The sequence below is a fragment of the Ambystoma mexicanum genome, chromosome 10 (genome assembly GCF_040938575.1).
Source record: "Ambystoma mexicanum isolate Mex_15411 chromosome 10, UKY_AmexF1_1, whole genome shotgun sequence".
NCBI classification, from domain to species: Eukaryota; Metazoa; Chordata; class Amphibia; order Caudata; family Ambystomatidae; genus Ambystoma; species Ambystoma mexicanum.
The window spans coordinates 601026673-601042251 of NC_090932.1; the positions used below are offsets into that span (position 1 = coordinate 601026673).

Below are 15579 nucleotides of genomic sequence, written 5' to 3' on the forward strand. Positions count from 1 at the left end.
ACACAAGCTCAATGGATGTCCCTGCTAGATAAACCTCTGACAGGTCTTCATAATGGATTTTTTTAGTAGGAGTTAATGGATTATAACAATGGAATTAAGGGACTGTAGGCCGTGTTCAATGTGAATTAAGGTAATTGGAATGCAAGGTGGGAGATTTAGTGTTTTCCTCCAAAGTAGACCTTTCCAATGGTCCAAAAGGGGAGGGGATTGTGTTTTGATAACTTACAACCCATATGTCAACGTCTGGATAATCTTGGCATTATACAATTTTGTTAGTGGTATTATAGAGAAGGCAATGGGCTGAGAGTGGCAACAATTTGCATCACAATCTACTCCATACATACAGCTGCCGAGATTTTGAATAGAGCGGGTAACCCAAATGTACAATATGATTATTTACAAGTGGCTTGAGATACCAAGTAAGTTTGAAAAGTTTCTTATTGTGTTTGCATATCATTACAGATGATTTTTTGGTATTGATCTTTCTGTAATTTATAAGCATATACCTTTTCAAAACGTGTAGAGATTGTTGTAACCGGATGGGGGGTTTGAATCAATCATCATGATATCAGAAACGTCCAATAAATCCACTTGTAACAGACCAATCCTGGGTGGAAGTGCCTATGGTCAGTAAACTTTTCAAATAAGTCAGCCAGGTACAGGGTAAAAAGGCAAGGCGGAGGATGCAACCCTGCCTTAGGCCTGTCAAAGTGCCCATTTCTTTGGTAATATCATTAGTCAAGATGACTCACACTTGAACAGTAGTTTCGGTATGCAATAAGATAAGAACACATAAGAAGCCTTCATGAATACCCCACTTATGCAATTTGTGCCATAGGTGAGTCCTATCGATATGAGCGAATGCGGAGGAAATGACTGCACAGGCCATATGGTACAGGAGTGTCACCCTTTAGCACCACCTGTCTCTGTAAGATACTCACTTAGAGGCAATTCTGAGCAGTACCAATTCCTAAACCATCTTTGGTATCGGATATTATGTTGTTGTCCAAAGGCCATTTTTCCAGATCTTTGAGGACTAAGTATGCAAAGATTTTACTTGAAGGATTGTCCCGGCCTCCACACCTACCCATTCTGTTTCCACACCAAGCAGGCGACATCCTTCCCTCCCGACAGCACACTTCTGTGGGGTGCCTTGGAGGCTGCAGGACAGACTGCACAGGCAGAAACTACAGTTCCCAGCACACCATGCGTGGATATCCAACTGCTCATGTGATCAGAAAACAAACGTCGGATACTTAAGCACAGCGTTTCATGTTGATACGCACTTCTCAGCCGAATTCATGTCAGCTTTTGATGCTACCTGTTAAACTGTAATCTGCTATTTTTTTTCCTGCTCCTGTACTATCTGACCCTAGCTTTGTTCTACAGACTGCCTCTGGAATATCATTTTGGGATCTGTCGCCTCACTGGATTGCACACCTGGAACATTCACCCCATGGAACTCTGTCGGATTGATTTTGGACTTGAATTTTGGAACTTTGCCCTGGAACTTTGTTTGGATTTTGTGCCTTGCCTGATGGACTGTGACTTTGCTGAATTTCACAATGAGTTTTGGTTCTTGCCCTCCTATACTGACTAAAACTCATGATAGCCTGCTGCCTCCCCATCTTCCATCGCCTTCATGCAGACACACACCATCTTGTACAGGTACGCAACGCCTTGAGGATTTGGAGCGGGGGAAACTTGTCATTAGCCCTCACAACGATGCCTCTGCCCTGACACGAATCCAGTAGGGCATTTAGACAATTTTCAGGGTTGTCCAATTGGCCATTTTTAAAGATGGAAAATATATAGCTTTGGTAGCAAGAGGACGTGATTGTGCAGAGCATATTGATCGCTTTAAATAGATCACTTAATATCGGGGACCACAAATCTAGATCATCCTTCAATAGTAGGTTACTTAAACCATCCGGACCTCTCGCTCTGGAGCTTTTAGACCAGACGATGATAGATTCAATATCTTCAAAGAGGATAATTTTTTCACCAAAAGGGCAAGGACTTTATATCAAAGTGCTCTTGTGTTTCAAGGCTATGCCCAATTTGCCTCTGTAAAATGAGCACAACACTTCCTTAGAGATAGGATTGAACTGTAGGAACTGTTGGGAATTTTCTCATCTTTTAATAGGGTTCAAAAGATTGTAGTATTTTTCGCAGCAATGGTAGCAAGCATCCTTTCAGTATCTCTATTAAGCAAGTGGACCTTGTGCCGTTTAATCCATTGCTCATAACGAGACATGAGTAATATTTTATCCCGAAAGAACATGTGTTTTCCTCCCATTTTCTGCCCGATTTACGTAGGTCTTGTCTACTTTTTTCAATATCTTACGTGTAATTATTGTCAACAATGACAATATTGACTATTAGGTCTAACATTAGGATGACCTACTCGCACCCCCTGCCCCGAGAGGAGGTGGTATTGTCTGGGCAGGCACTAAGACAAATGCCAATGCCTCTCCCGCACTGTGGCCCTCCATCCTCGAGCTACCATCAAAGGTCTATTACAATGGCCCATGGTGGTGATCCTCCAAGGCCCGCGAATAAGTCAGGTCCCTCATTTCAATCCAAACCTCCCCAGCAACCAGCAGAATCGAAGCACCATCCAGCGAGTTAGTGAGACCAACCCGGCCATGGACAGCTCAATGTTCTTGCAGAGGCCTCAACCCTTTCCTATAGAGGGCCGTTCTTTAAATCAACCTGGCATAAACCAGAAATCACAGACCCATGAGGCGTGTTCTGTTGGTGCCCACAAAAGCCATGAAGAGGCACAAGTAAACTTTCTGCTTTCCAGATCAGTGAGACTGGAGCAACTTGCACCAAAATACGATAGTCCATTTAAGAATCATTCCTCACTATTGTCTATCTGGCGGCCTATTCCGCAGTTCTCTTCAATACTGAAAAAGATTGGGTCAGTCAGTGACAAAACAAACAAATCTCACACTGGTTTGTGCTTTGTGTTTCAGAATGCTACAGATTAGCACAAAAAGACCCACCAGCAGCGACATAGCCCAAATTGAACTACCTAAGTGGAACAGCGCCCATAATTGAGCTTTAATTGAACTATCACCAGTGGCTGTGTCACTGCTACCTCCATGTGTAGGAAACCTATTGTCTACGGGCTTCATCCTTTCAGTCTGCCAATTGCGGCCCTCAAATCATCTCTCTTTGCTACAATGGGATGTCTGCAGCAGCAACGGAGGATGCCCCCCCCCCCTCCCGAGGAGCATCACTTTACGTGCCCTGGCTTCTGTGTTAAACAGTTACCAGCTTGTGGCGGGAAGATCAAGGGAAATTTGCCAGCGAGCGCCTGCTGGCTACCATCAACCCTTAACCTCGAGCCAACCTAATCCAGAGGAATTTAATTGACTTGATCAAGGTGCGTGCCTAGAGGGAGGCAAGCAGGGGCTTAGGCTGCTCTCCTGGAACATTGCTGGAGTGAATAGGCAATTGGATGATCCTATGTGGACTGGTTTTATTAGTGGTTTTAATATAATTGCTTTGCAGGAGATATGGGCCTTGGATCTGGCTATGCTATATGGTTACGAATACTTCTGTATACCGGCCACCAAGGGTCTGAGAGGCAGGCCGAGGGGGCGGGGGGTGCCTGTTGATCTGGATGGACTATTCTATGGGCTGGGAGGTGAAGAGGATAGACACCCTGTCCCCGGATGTCCTTAGGTTGTATATTAAAAACTAAACCATGTAGAGACATTATGTCCAATGAACAAGTTACTTACCAACTGGTAACGTTCTTTCGATTGGATGTTCCTCCAACGTATTCCTCATCTTAGATGTATTCCATCCAGCTTTAGCTGCTTCGGAATTTTTGTCTCGGCAGAGGGTGCCGTACGTCGATGTCGTCGAGTCGATGGTCCCTCGAAGGCTCCGTCGAGGGTATCAGGTGTATAAGTAGCACGCGCTGCGCCCGTTGGCCTCGGTTCTGTTTTTCCCCACCTTCTTTATTGATTTCTCATTATGTAGACTGTGCCGGCAGACATGTATTTGCCTTGCGAGAGTTAGAGTGGCAATAACCCGGAAAAATCTACAGAGGGGTAGGTTGGGAGGGCGATGAGGAATACGTTGGGGAACATCCAATTGAAAGAACGTTACCAGTTGGTAAGTAACTTGTTCTTCGAGTGGATTGTGTCCTCCAAAGTATTCCTCTTCTTAGATGGACTCCCAAAGCAGTATGGACAATTTCTCTGGAGGAGGGGTTATATTTTTTGATACCCTTAGATGGCTGAATATAGTACTGCTTTGCCAAAATTCAGCTCCTTAGATTCGGAAGCATCCAGGCTATAGAATTTTGAAAAAGTATGCAGCGAGGACCAAGTTGCTGCTTCACAAATGGACCTTATAGGAACACCTCTTTGTAGGACCGTCGAAGAGGCGATGCCTCTGGTGGAACGAGCCCTTAAACCTTCTGGTGGGTCTTTTTGTGCTAATCTGTAGCATTCTGAAATACAAAGCACAAACCAGCGTGAGATTTGTTTGTTTTGTCACTGACTGACCCAATCTTTTTCCTGTGTAGCCAAGAACCAGTTAAGCCTAGAAATGTAAAAGCTTAAAAGCTCTTTTCTGATCCAACCTGTGTAACCTTTCTTCCTCCTTACTAGGAGGAGGTGGAGGATAGAATGCGGGTAAAACAATTCTCCGACTTAAATGAAAATCAGATACCACTTTGGCAAAAATGAGGGTTTAACCTTCAACACAACTCTGTCCTTATGGAACACAGTATAGGGTGGCCCAGAAGACAGTGCCTGCAATTCTCTCACTCTTCTTGCAGATGTTAAAGCAACTAGGAAAGCAGTTTTCCATGTCAGTAATCTTAATGGACAAGTGTGCAAAGGCTCAAAACGAGCACACATTAAGAATTTTAGTACCAGATTGAGATCCCAAATTGGCACTTGAAATAGATAAGGAGGAAACACATTAGTGAGTCCTTTTAAGAATTGCACTATTAGAGGAATTTTGAAATAGGAGCATTCCTCCGACGAGCGCTTGAAGATGGAAAGCGCCACAAGATAACCTTTAATATTTCCAACATTTAGACCTCTATGTGCTAGGGGGTCAGGAGGAAGGACAGTACTTCCGGAATAGAACATAGAAAAGGATCGACATTCTTTTCTCTGCACCAGCTGCAAAACCTTTTCCAACGGCAACGGTATAGAGACTTTGTTGCTGGCCTTCTTGCCAAAAGCAACACCTCCATGATGTAATCTGGAAGGTTCCAATCCTTGTATTTCAGCCTTTCAGATACCAAGCGTGAAGGTTGAGCGTTTTGACCTCTGGATGGAGAACCCGACCCTCCATTTGAGCGAGAAGGTTCTCTCTCTGAGGAAGACGTACTGGAGGACAGATGGACATGTCTAGAGGGTCTGGGTACCACGTTCTCCTGGCCCAATCTGGGGCAATTAGGATCATGTGGTTTCCGAAGCGTCTCAGTCTCCTGATGACCTGAGGAATGACGGGAATTGGAGGGAACGCGTACAATAGTGGGAAATTCCACTCCACCACAAACACGTCCCCCAGGGCTCCTCTCTGGGAAAACTCCCTTGAGCAATACCTTTCGGACTTCCGGTTGATTCCGGTCGCAAATAGGTCCACTTTAGGGTGTCTCCAAAGGGCGAAGAGCTCTTGAATGACTTCCTGAGCCAGTTCCCATTCGTGGGACACCGTGTTTTGCCTGCTCAGAGCGTCTGCCATCATATTCTCTTCCCCGGCTAGATGAACTGCCATTAAAGAGATTCCTTCTTGGATTGCCCAATACCAGAGCTGCATTGCCTCTCTGCACAGAGGTAGTGACCCTACACCTCCTCTTTTGTTTAGATAATGCATGGCCACTGTGTTGTCCGTCATTATCAGGAAATGTTTTCCCCCGACAGATGGCAGGAAAGCTTTCAGCGCTAGTCTGATTGCTCTCAGCTCCAGAAGGTTGATGTGTAGTTTGGACTCCGATGGAGACCAACGACCGCTGATTGTCAGATCGTTGGCTTGAGCTCCCCACCCCTTGAGTGAGGCGTCCGTCACTACTTTGATCTCCGGCCATGATTGCCAAAAAAGTTCTCTCTTCAGGATATTCTCTGAACAAGTCAACCATAGAAGATCTTGACGAACCTTGTTCGGAATTTGGAGAAGATCCGTCATTCGACCTGAGAACTGGGACCACTGAGTCTTTAGAGCCCATTGAAGGGATCTCATTCTCAGACGTGCCTCTGGCACTAGGAAAATGCAGGATGCCATGAGGCTGAGCAACCTTAAGAAGTCGTAGGCCTGGAGATTTTGGGCATTTTAGAATTTGGAAACCATCTGAAGAATGCCTTGAGCCCTCGATCTGGGAGGCAAGCTCTTTCCCAGGGATGTGTCTAATACTGCTCCTATATATGGGAGCCGTTGAGAGGGTGTCATTTGTGACTTCTTGAAATTGAGGGAGAAGCCCAGTCTGTGGAGGAAGTGGCAGGTGACTTTCAGGTCATCTAGTGCCTGTTTGGCAGAACGTGCTCTGATCAGCCAATCGTCCAGGTGTGGGTAGACGTGAACCCCACTCTCCTGAGGTGCGCTGCCACCACTACCATCAGTTTGGTGAAGATCCTCGGGCGGAGGTCAATCCGAATGGCAGGACTCGAAACTGATAGTGTGAGTCGCCAACTACGAACCTCAGGTATTTTCTGTGCTTGAGATGAATCGGCACATGAAAATAAGCATCCTGGAGGTCCAATGACACCAACCAATCCTGGAGTTGAAGGGCCTGAAGGATCTGAGAAAGAGTAACCATCTTGAACTTGTCCTTCCTGAGAAAATTGTTCAGGTTTCTTAAATCTAGGATGGGTCTCAGTCCTCCGTCCTTTTTGGGGATCAAAAAATACGGGGAGTACCATCCCTTGTTCCTCTCCGCTGCAGGTACCGGTTCTATAGCACCTTTCTCCAGCAGGGTTCAAACTTCCTGCTGTAGGAGCGGGTCTGAAAACTTCAAAGGGTGTCTCCTTGGTGGATTGCTTTGAGGTTGCGTTAGAAAAGGAAGGCAGTAACCTTGGGCTATTATTTCTAGAGCCATTCTTGCAGATGCTGTGACAGCCTGCCTCCTACAGGTGTCTTCTGATGCAAGTCCTCAAAGTGATTTTGAGGCGGTTGCTGCAGCCGCTGATGGCAGGGAGGCTGTAGCTGGAGCTGGCTTTGCACGTTTTCCTCGTCCACCGTGAATGGCCTTTCTCTGGCCCCTTTGACTGGCCATCCCTCTCCCCTTTCCATATGAGGAGTAGTAACGATGGGATCGTCCTCTCCAAGATTGACCTGGTGCACGAAAAGGCTGAGGTTGCCTGATAGCAGCTCCCAAAGACTTGGCAGCTGCTTTTGAGGTCTGCAACCTCTCAAGGCTCTCGTCAGCCTTGCTGCCAAAAAGGTGAGACCTATCAAAGGACATGTTCAGGAGACAGTTCTGCACGTCTGGTGCAAAACCAGACTTCTGTAACCATGCAAATCTGCGCATTACCGTGCTAGTGCCCATGGAACTGCTCACACTATCTACAGTGTCCAATCCAGATTCAAGGGATTCCTGCATAGTCTCCTTTCCATCTCTAACGATGGCTAGGAATCTGTGCTCCGCCGCCATCGCAATGCACTCCCACAGAGTGTACGAAAACTTTGCCAAGGCACATGTGGAGTTGAATGATTTTAACGCCATACTCCCAGCTGAAAATACCTTCCGTGCCCAGCCATCCACACGCTTATCGTCCCTGTCCAGAGGGATAGAAGGGTTAGCCAGTTTGTTAGAAGCTGTGGCTGCCTGTATGACCAAACACTCGGGAGTGGGATGTTTAGACAGATAGCCGGGGTCGCTACTGGCAGGGCGGTATTTTGCAAGGCTACGTGAAAAGGTAGTATTGGGTCTTCAGTCGGACCATGATCCAATATGTCTGTTAGATCATCTTGGATGAATTGGCCTGGAGGTCTGACCATCCTAAATAATCTATTACCTTTATCATTAGCTGACGGTATGATGGACTAGCATGTTCTCCTGGTTCTGGTCTACCAAAGTCATTTTCAGGAGATGTATCAATCCCACTCGCATTGTGCAGTGATTCAACCAAATCCCTCATCCTACTTTCTTCTGAAATCAGGCATTCTGGGACATTTGGGGTGCCATATTCTAGCCCAAAAGGTACATTCTCCTCATAAGATTTCTCTTTTCCTCAAAAAAGGTCAGGGACTTGAAAAATTCCCTCCTAGGAAGAGGTTTAAAAACCTTTTCTGGGAGAGGTGGAGGAAGAGTATTAATGGGTCCTGAAGGCATTACAGGTATTGTAGCCTTCTCTTTCCCTTTTTCTGACTGATTTTGCCAAAATGGAGGTTTCGGCGTCGAGGGCTTCGGGGTCAACGTCGACAGAGGCGTCAATGGCGTCGGCGTAATACCCGGCTTCGACGGTGCCGGCTTCGAGGCGCTCTTCAAAGATTTGCCCTTCGAGGTGTGTTCGGTCTCGGATGGCGTCGGTGACCTTGAGCGGTCGACTCGACTGGCTTTTCTCGTTCGGCATCCTGGAAGGTTCTCTATCCTTCCTCTTTCGATCACCCGGGCCCAAGGGCGCGCGATTTTCGGAGCGATGACGCTCCCGGCCGGCTTCCGAGGCTTCGCTTTCTCGAACACCTCCATCATTTTGACCCTGAATGCTTCCCATTCTTCGGATGATGAATGTTTAGTAGGACATTTCATCCTTTTTGGGGATTCGTCCGAGGACGAGGTGGGCCTGTGGCGTTGTTGCTTTGATTTTTTTGTTGAAGACGACGAGCGATGGGAATCGCTTCGGGATCTAGACCGATGCCTTTCACGTCGAAGAGATTTCTCCTCATGGGACCTCTACTCGACACTGGAGGCTTTACGGTCGGATTTACGACCGACCTGTAGTTTAACCCTCCTCTCCCGCAAGGCCTTCCGCCGCCATCGCCTGACACGTCGTACAGGCCTCCATGTCGTGGCCTTCTCCGCGGCAACAAACACTCTTGGTGCAGGTCTGTAATCAACATTTTTGAACCGCACGACTTGCACTTTTTGAAACCGGATATCGGGGTCGTGGTCGGCGTCAATGACGAGCACATATTCGTTATTTACTATTTCTTCACAGAACTCGAGGCGCGCTGAATCTCCGAAGCAACGTATACTCTGGAAAAACTGAACTGAGGCCAACGGGCGCCGCGCGTGCTACTTATACACACGATGACGTCACCCTCGACGGAGGCCTTCGAGGGACCATCGACTCGACGACATCGACGCACGGCACCCTCTGGCGAGAAAAAATGTCCGAAGCAGCTAAAGCTGGATGGAATACATCTAAGATGAGGAATACGTTGGAGGACACAATCCACTCGAATAATATTTATAACAGTCCCTTAGGCATAACAGGAATGGCCTGTATCGAATCTGTTCAGAAGGTGCTAGCCGCCAATGAAGCTGCGGGCCAACAACATTCTTTACTAATGATAGTGGGTGACTTTAACCTGCAACTGGAGCCGATTAAGTTGCTTGAAGAGCTGTGGGGGGATCAAGACGAAGTCTGGGATATCCCTGACCTGGCGGTGCCTGGCCCAATCACATTTTATCCCTTGGCAGCTAATACTTTGACAATCTTGTATAAACTTGACCTTAGAGCCTGCAACGGAAGGTTTGTTACAGAACAACCAGCCAAAAAAAAAAAAACTTTTTTAATTGGCTACATATTAATCTCAGCATCAGCCTGGGCAGTGATAGGTCTGAAAGTGACCACCACCCGTTGGCTATGCATTGAAAACTGGAAAATCAACACTCTGGACGGAAAGCCCCAATGAAGGGATCCAATAAGGTTAAAGACCTTGTGCGAAGTCTGTTGAAATGGGCTAAGATCCTAACCCCACCGCCCCCGAGTTGAAGCACAGTATGTATGTATCAATTTGAGCAAATGTCAAAGTAATCTGTAATCCAGAAAGTAAACCCATTGGGGTTATTAACAAGCTTGAAATGTTGAAAATAAATCGGCAACCATAGGTTTCGGGGACTGGGGCGAATCATAAGAGTAAACCAAATACTTGGGGGTGGGGGGGGGGGCATGGTTTGATGGCTCCTTTAGAGTGGCAAAGAGACATAGAAAAATGCCTCAGAGATCCCTCTGGGATTGCTAGACCCCTGCTTTGTTCTTCGAGAACCCATTATAAAAACCTACTTTATGATAGAAAGACCAAATATCTAAAAGGGAAATGGGGGGGGGGGGGATTTCACAATGCCTGGCAGTCATAGTTTTGTTTTGGAAACTGGTCTCCGACCAGCAAAAGACAGATAGCATGGGTGGAGACAGATGGAGGGCCCACTTTTGTGCTCTTTATGCAGCAGACCCACTCATTGGCTATTTAAGGCGGAACAGGTATGAATTGATTTTGCATTATGCTGCAGGATGTAGAGGAAGCTTTAGCCTCTTCCTAAAATTGTAAGGCAGCCGGTCTACACCTAATACCATTGGATTTTTATAAGGATGAGTCTAGTACCTGGGTGGCTATACTGGGTGGCTATATTACTCAAGGTATTTAGGGCAGTGATATCCACAGGTAGGGTCGCAGACTCATGGTGTAGGGCAGTCAGCATCCCAGTATACAAGAAGGGAGGTAGGGATAGCCCGGCCAATTTTAGACCTATATCCCTCTTCGACGGGGCTGGGAAGCTGTTTGGAAAAATAATCTTGAAATAGCTCCAGACATGAGTGGACCATCAATGGATAAGTGTGTACCAGGCAGGGTTTCAAAAGGGATGAGGTACCATAGACCAGTGTCTTATGTTATTTCTAAATCATCCAAAAATGCAGTCTTATTAAAAAGACACTTGTATGTACTATTCGTGGACCTTAGGACAGCATTCGATTCTGTGTCCCGTGAACAGCTATGGAAGGTGCTGGTACAGCGGAACGTACCAGAGCATCTGATAGGCATTATATCTGCTTTATACCTAAATACTGTGTCCTGTGTACATTATAATCTGGGCTGTGAACAAACTACATACTTTGAGGTGGCTTTGGGAGTTAGGCAGGGCTATTCCCTGGCCCCCCCTCTGGTTCAATCTATATATACAAGGAATTGTAGACTAGTTAGTGAGGGGGAGGGGGCAGTACTGCCCAAAGCTGGCAACAACCAGGTTCCCAGCATTATTCTACACGGATGACGCTGCCCTAATAGCCACGTCACCGCAGCGCCTAAAGGAATATCTTGCTATCTTCATAAGGAAATCTAGGGAGCTGGGTCTTGGCATTAATACGGCCAAGACGAAGTCTATGTTTATCAAACCAAAAGGCGGGAAGAAGTTCGCCCTCCGAATTACGACTGACAACAACTTAATAGAACAAGTCAAATGTTTTGACTATCTGGTTGTGAGAATTCAGGCTAGTCCCGAATGGGCCCACAAGTTAGCTAGGGCGGCAGCCATGCTGAATAAATATAGTGGAGCAATTTCGGAATTTTTTTGTCATCACGGGAGTGGTGCAATTTCACCTGCATTAGAGCTATATCAGAGGCAGGCGTTCACAGCTGCCCTCTATGGCTGAGAGCTATGGGGTATGAGAATATGGAGACCCTTCTAATAAGAAAACTTTTAAAAAAAAAAGAAAGTTTGCAATTACTGCCAAGGTCACCAACCGCACTAGTGCATTTAGAATGTGGCATAGTCTAACTATTATGTATCAGCCTGTCTCCCTTTGGGTCAGATTGTGGACTAGACCAGCCCTTTAACCGTGTAGGGAGGCACTGGTATATATTATGTCACTGGAAGGTGCAAGCGGATTGAAATGGTTTACCCATAGAAAAAATGTATTATTCTACCGGAAAATTGGCGAGTTTTGGAATGAGCCAGGCAGGCTCTGTGATTTGAGCTGGAATCAAATGAAGCCTCCAATAAAACAGAAAGCTAGGGAAACACTCCCTCTTGAGGCTTCAAAGTTATGGTTGGGGACTGCTTATTTAGCTCATAGACACATACATGGTTTTAAACCCTATCTGAATCAGATCAGGCCTGCCTATGCAAGACCACTATATTTGAGGGTAAGATTAGGTATATTGCCTATGATTGCTTTTAACGCCAAATGGAATGGCCTTGGTTCTGCCAGATGCCCCTTGTGTGGTGTCCCCAAGGAGTCAATATCACATTTTATGCTGTTTTGTAAGCCATTCCAGCGGCTTAGTTTTGTATACATGAGACCCGTCCTCTTGGAGGTAGGGATCAAGTCATGGCCCAGTGCTGAGGAATTTCTGGTCCAATCAATTACCCCCCCACACACACACCCCCAACTGTGGGTGCTGTGGCCTGTTTTTTGCATAGAGCATGGATTTTGATGAGAAAAATGGTAGCACATCAACCAGGCAACAAGTTGCGAGTATAGCTCTCCTGATGTCCCAGTAATCCCTTTGGGACAGTTAATTGCCATCTTGCTATGTTATTTGTGGCTATATGGCAAATTGTTGGAAACATTTTTTTAGCATTCATGTATTAGTTTTGTTTTCATATCTTTTACCTGTTTTATTTACTTTGTGTATTTGTAATAATTGATTGTGTGATTGTAATGTATTTTTTATTATATATAATGTAACCTGATGACTATTTATTTGTACATTTATAGCAGCGCGCATAGCCCACAGGCATCTAGGCGCTAGTTACAGAGCAAACAGAAGTGGATCAGTGGGAGGGTTCGGGGGGGTTCATTGAATAAGAAGGTTTTAAGGTGTTGTCTGAAGACATTGTAGGACGTTCTCCCCGCAGGTGTGGGGGTAGGTTATTCCACAAAGACGGAGCATGTACTGTGCAACTGGAGCCACCTGCTTTAGCTAGTTTGAACTGTAGTGTAGACAATATGGTGGCTGTAGACTGCTCTGGTCAGTCTTACTGAATCGTGTTTTTTTAAGTGGTCGGCTAGGTAATCTGGTGCTTCAGGGCATCATTCGAGAGACAGCGGTGGGTGAGAATTTTGAAAGCAATTCTATCCTTGACAGGGAGCCAGCAGTCTGTTTTTCTTGCATCTGAAATATGGTCCCGTTTGCCAATGTCAAGGGCGGCTCTGAGCACGTTCTGGGTTTTTTGTAGTTTGCAAATGTGCATTGGAGCGTAAACACAGGTATTTAATTCAGCTGATTGATCAATAAACAGTACTGAAATAGTACTTGCAAAATATTACTAAAAGATTTTCATCGGTTGCATTGCAGTGAAACGTGGGGAAAGTAATCTTAAAGTTAAATTGAATACTATCAGCTGTCAACTGTGTTTGGTAATATCTTGAGAACATAAGATATTTCAGTGACTATTTGACAGTATAATAAATGCGCACAAGGAAAGCAATCGGTAATCATAACTGCTTTGACAGTAAATGTTGCATGTTCAAATGTCACATGATAAGTTTACTTTACAGCTTGCTTAATCAGATGCTAGGAAAGAAAATGATAAGTTACTCACCATATTGACTAACATACTCCTAGTCCATAGTCCCCTTTGCTCCATACTGTATGGGCGTCCCTCGCTAGGGATGGTAATAGAACCTTTTTCACAAGAAAAAAATGTCTTCCCCTTTAAATTTAGATGCGCCCGGGGGCGCGGCACTGGAAGAATGTGCTCCCCTAACTCCGCCCACCGGCGCCACTCCTCAGTCCCCATTGACACGTCTAAAATAATACAATTGCCTAATGACACAGGTTTATTACGGGGGAGGATTGTGGGACGTATAGAGGAAAGGGGTCTATGGACTAGGAGTATGTTAGTCACTACGGTGAGTAACTTATAATTACTCCTACGTCCCAGCCCTTTCCTCCATACTGTATGGCCGATTACAACTGAATGCAGCCCCAGGTACGAGAGTTGCCCCTCAAGAAAACACGTCTGCCTGGCCAAATGCGTCAGACGTGGCGCTGGCATCCAAGAAGTAGTGCTTGCAAAATGCAGAGGGCGTAGCCCACATAGCCACCTTGCTGATCGTCTGCCATGGGACGTGTCTTTGGAAAGAGACAGCCGTGGCCTAGGCTCTGATGGCGTGGGCATGCATATTTGCTGGCAAATTCTTGTGCTGCCCCTCATACGCCTTCTTGATGGCCATAACCATCCACTTTGCTATGGAAGCTTTGGATGCTTGACAGCCCGGTTTTTATCCTCCAAAAGTGATGAACAAGGCATCTGATTTACGGAAGCTCTTAGTCCTGTATAGATAAAATCTTAGAGCATGTCTGACATCCAGACAGTGCAATAACTTCTGAGCCTCATCCTTTGGGTCGGCAAAGAATGTTGGGAGTACTATCTCCTTGTTCAGTTGAAAGGACAAGACAACCTTAGGAAGAATGGCAGGGTGCGTTCCAAGCACCTGCATGTCACAGCAAATTGTTGTGTATGGCTCTGAAGCCACCAGGGCTTGGATTTCGCTGATGCGGTGTGCCGATTGCAAGGCCCACCAGTAGGGCCGTCTTAAAAAGGTAACCAGCCTGATGTCCACGGACGCCATGGGCTCAAAGGGTGTGAGCGCCAGGGCGCCCAGCACCACGTTAAGGTCCCAAACCGGATGCAAACGTTTGACATGCGGATACAACCTGTTTAGACCAGCCAGGTATCTCTTAACCACCGGGTTGGAGGATGAAAAGATGTCACCACCGGAGTTCTTGTAGGCCCCTCTGGCCACCAGATACGTATGGCAAGTGTCTACCTGCACACCTGAATGAGTCAGATGTGCTGAAAAAGACAGCACATCGTCCAACAAGCATGTTAATGGATCAATCTTCTTTGTTTGTGCCAAGTGACAGAACCTGGTCCACTTGATCTCGCAATGACTCCTGGTGGAGTCGCTTCTAGCCCATTGTACGATAGCCAGGTTATCCTGTGACAGGTGCAGATACTTTAGAGTAACCTGTTCAGGAACCAAGCTGCGAGCGCTAACTTCTATGGAGCAGGGTGTACCACTGTGCCCCGCTGCTGGGTGAATAAGTGGGCTGGACCCAGGGGGAGGTGTACCAGGGGCTGCTCCGACAGACGGAGAAGTTCCCAAGAACCAGGGTCTTGCGGACAACCATGGCGTGATCAAGAATAGCCGAAGGCTCAGAGACTCCCTGAACCTGCAGATGACGTTGTGAACCAGGGGAGTGGGGGGAAAGACGTACGCATTCATGTTGCTCGACGGGATCTGCAATGTGTCGCTCAACTAGCCTCTAGTTGGGGGCATCGCCTGTTGGCACTTGTGGCAAAGAGGTACACCCGAGGGTGGTCCCACCTGCTGAAGAGCCGTTGGAGTACTTCCTCGTTCAACTGCCACTCATAGTTGTCCCTTTCCAGCCTGTCGCTTCCAGGTTGGATTCCCCAGGAAGGTGGACCGCTGACAAGTCAATGTTGTTCGACAGTGCCAACTGCCAGATGTCGATGGAAAGCCTGCAGAGAGGCGGGGACCTGGTACCGCCCTGCTTGTTGATGTAATACATGCAGGTGGAGCTGTCGGTTTGGATGCAGACCGACCTGCTGTTGACCATGGGGAGAAAAGCTTTGAGAGCAAGCCAGATGGCCATCATCTCGAGCCAGTTGATGTGCTCCAGCTGGTC

At 46.6% G+C, this 15579-nt stretch overlaps 1 protein-coding gene across 1 annotated transcript in view; it reads right to left on the bottom strand.

Annotated features, from left to right (window-relative positions):
- SERPINE2 (serpin family E member 2) overlaps positions 1-15579 on the bottom strand; it is a 641152-nt gene that overhangs the window by 127305 nt on the left and 498268 nt on the right. The window lies entirely within an intron of this gene.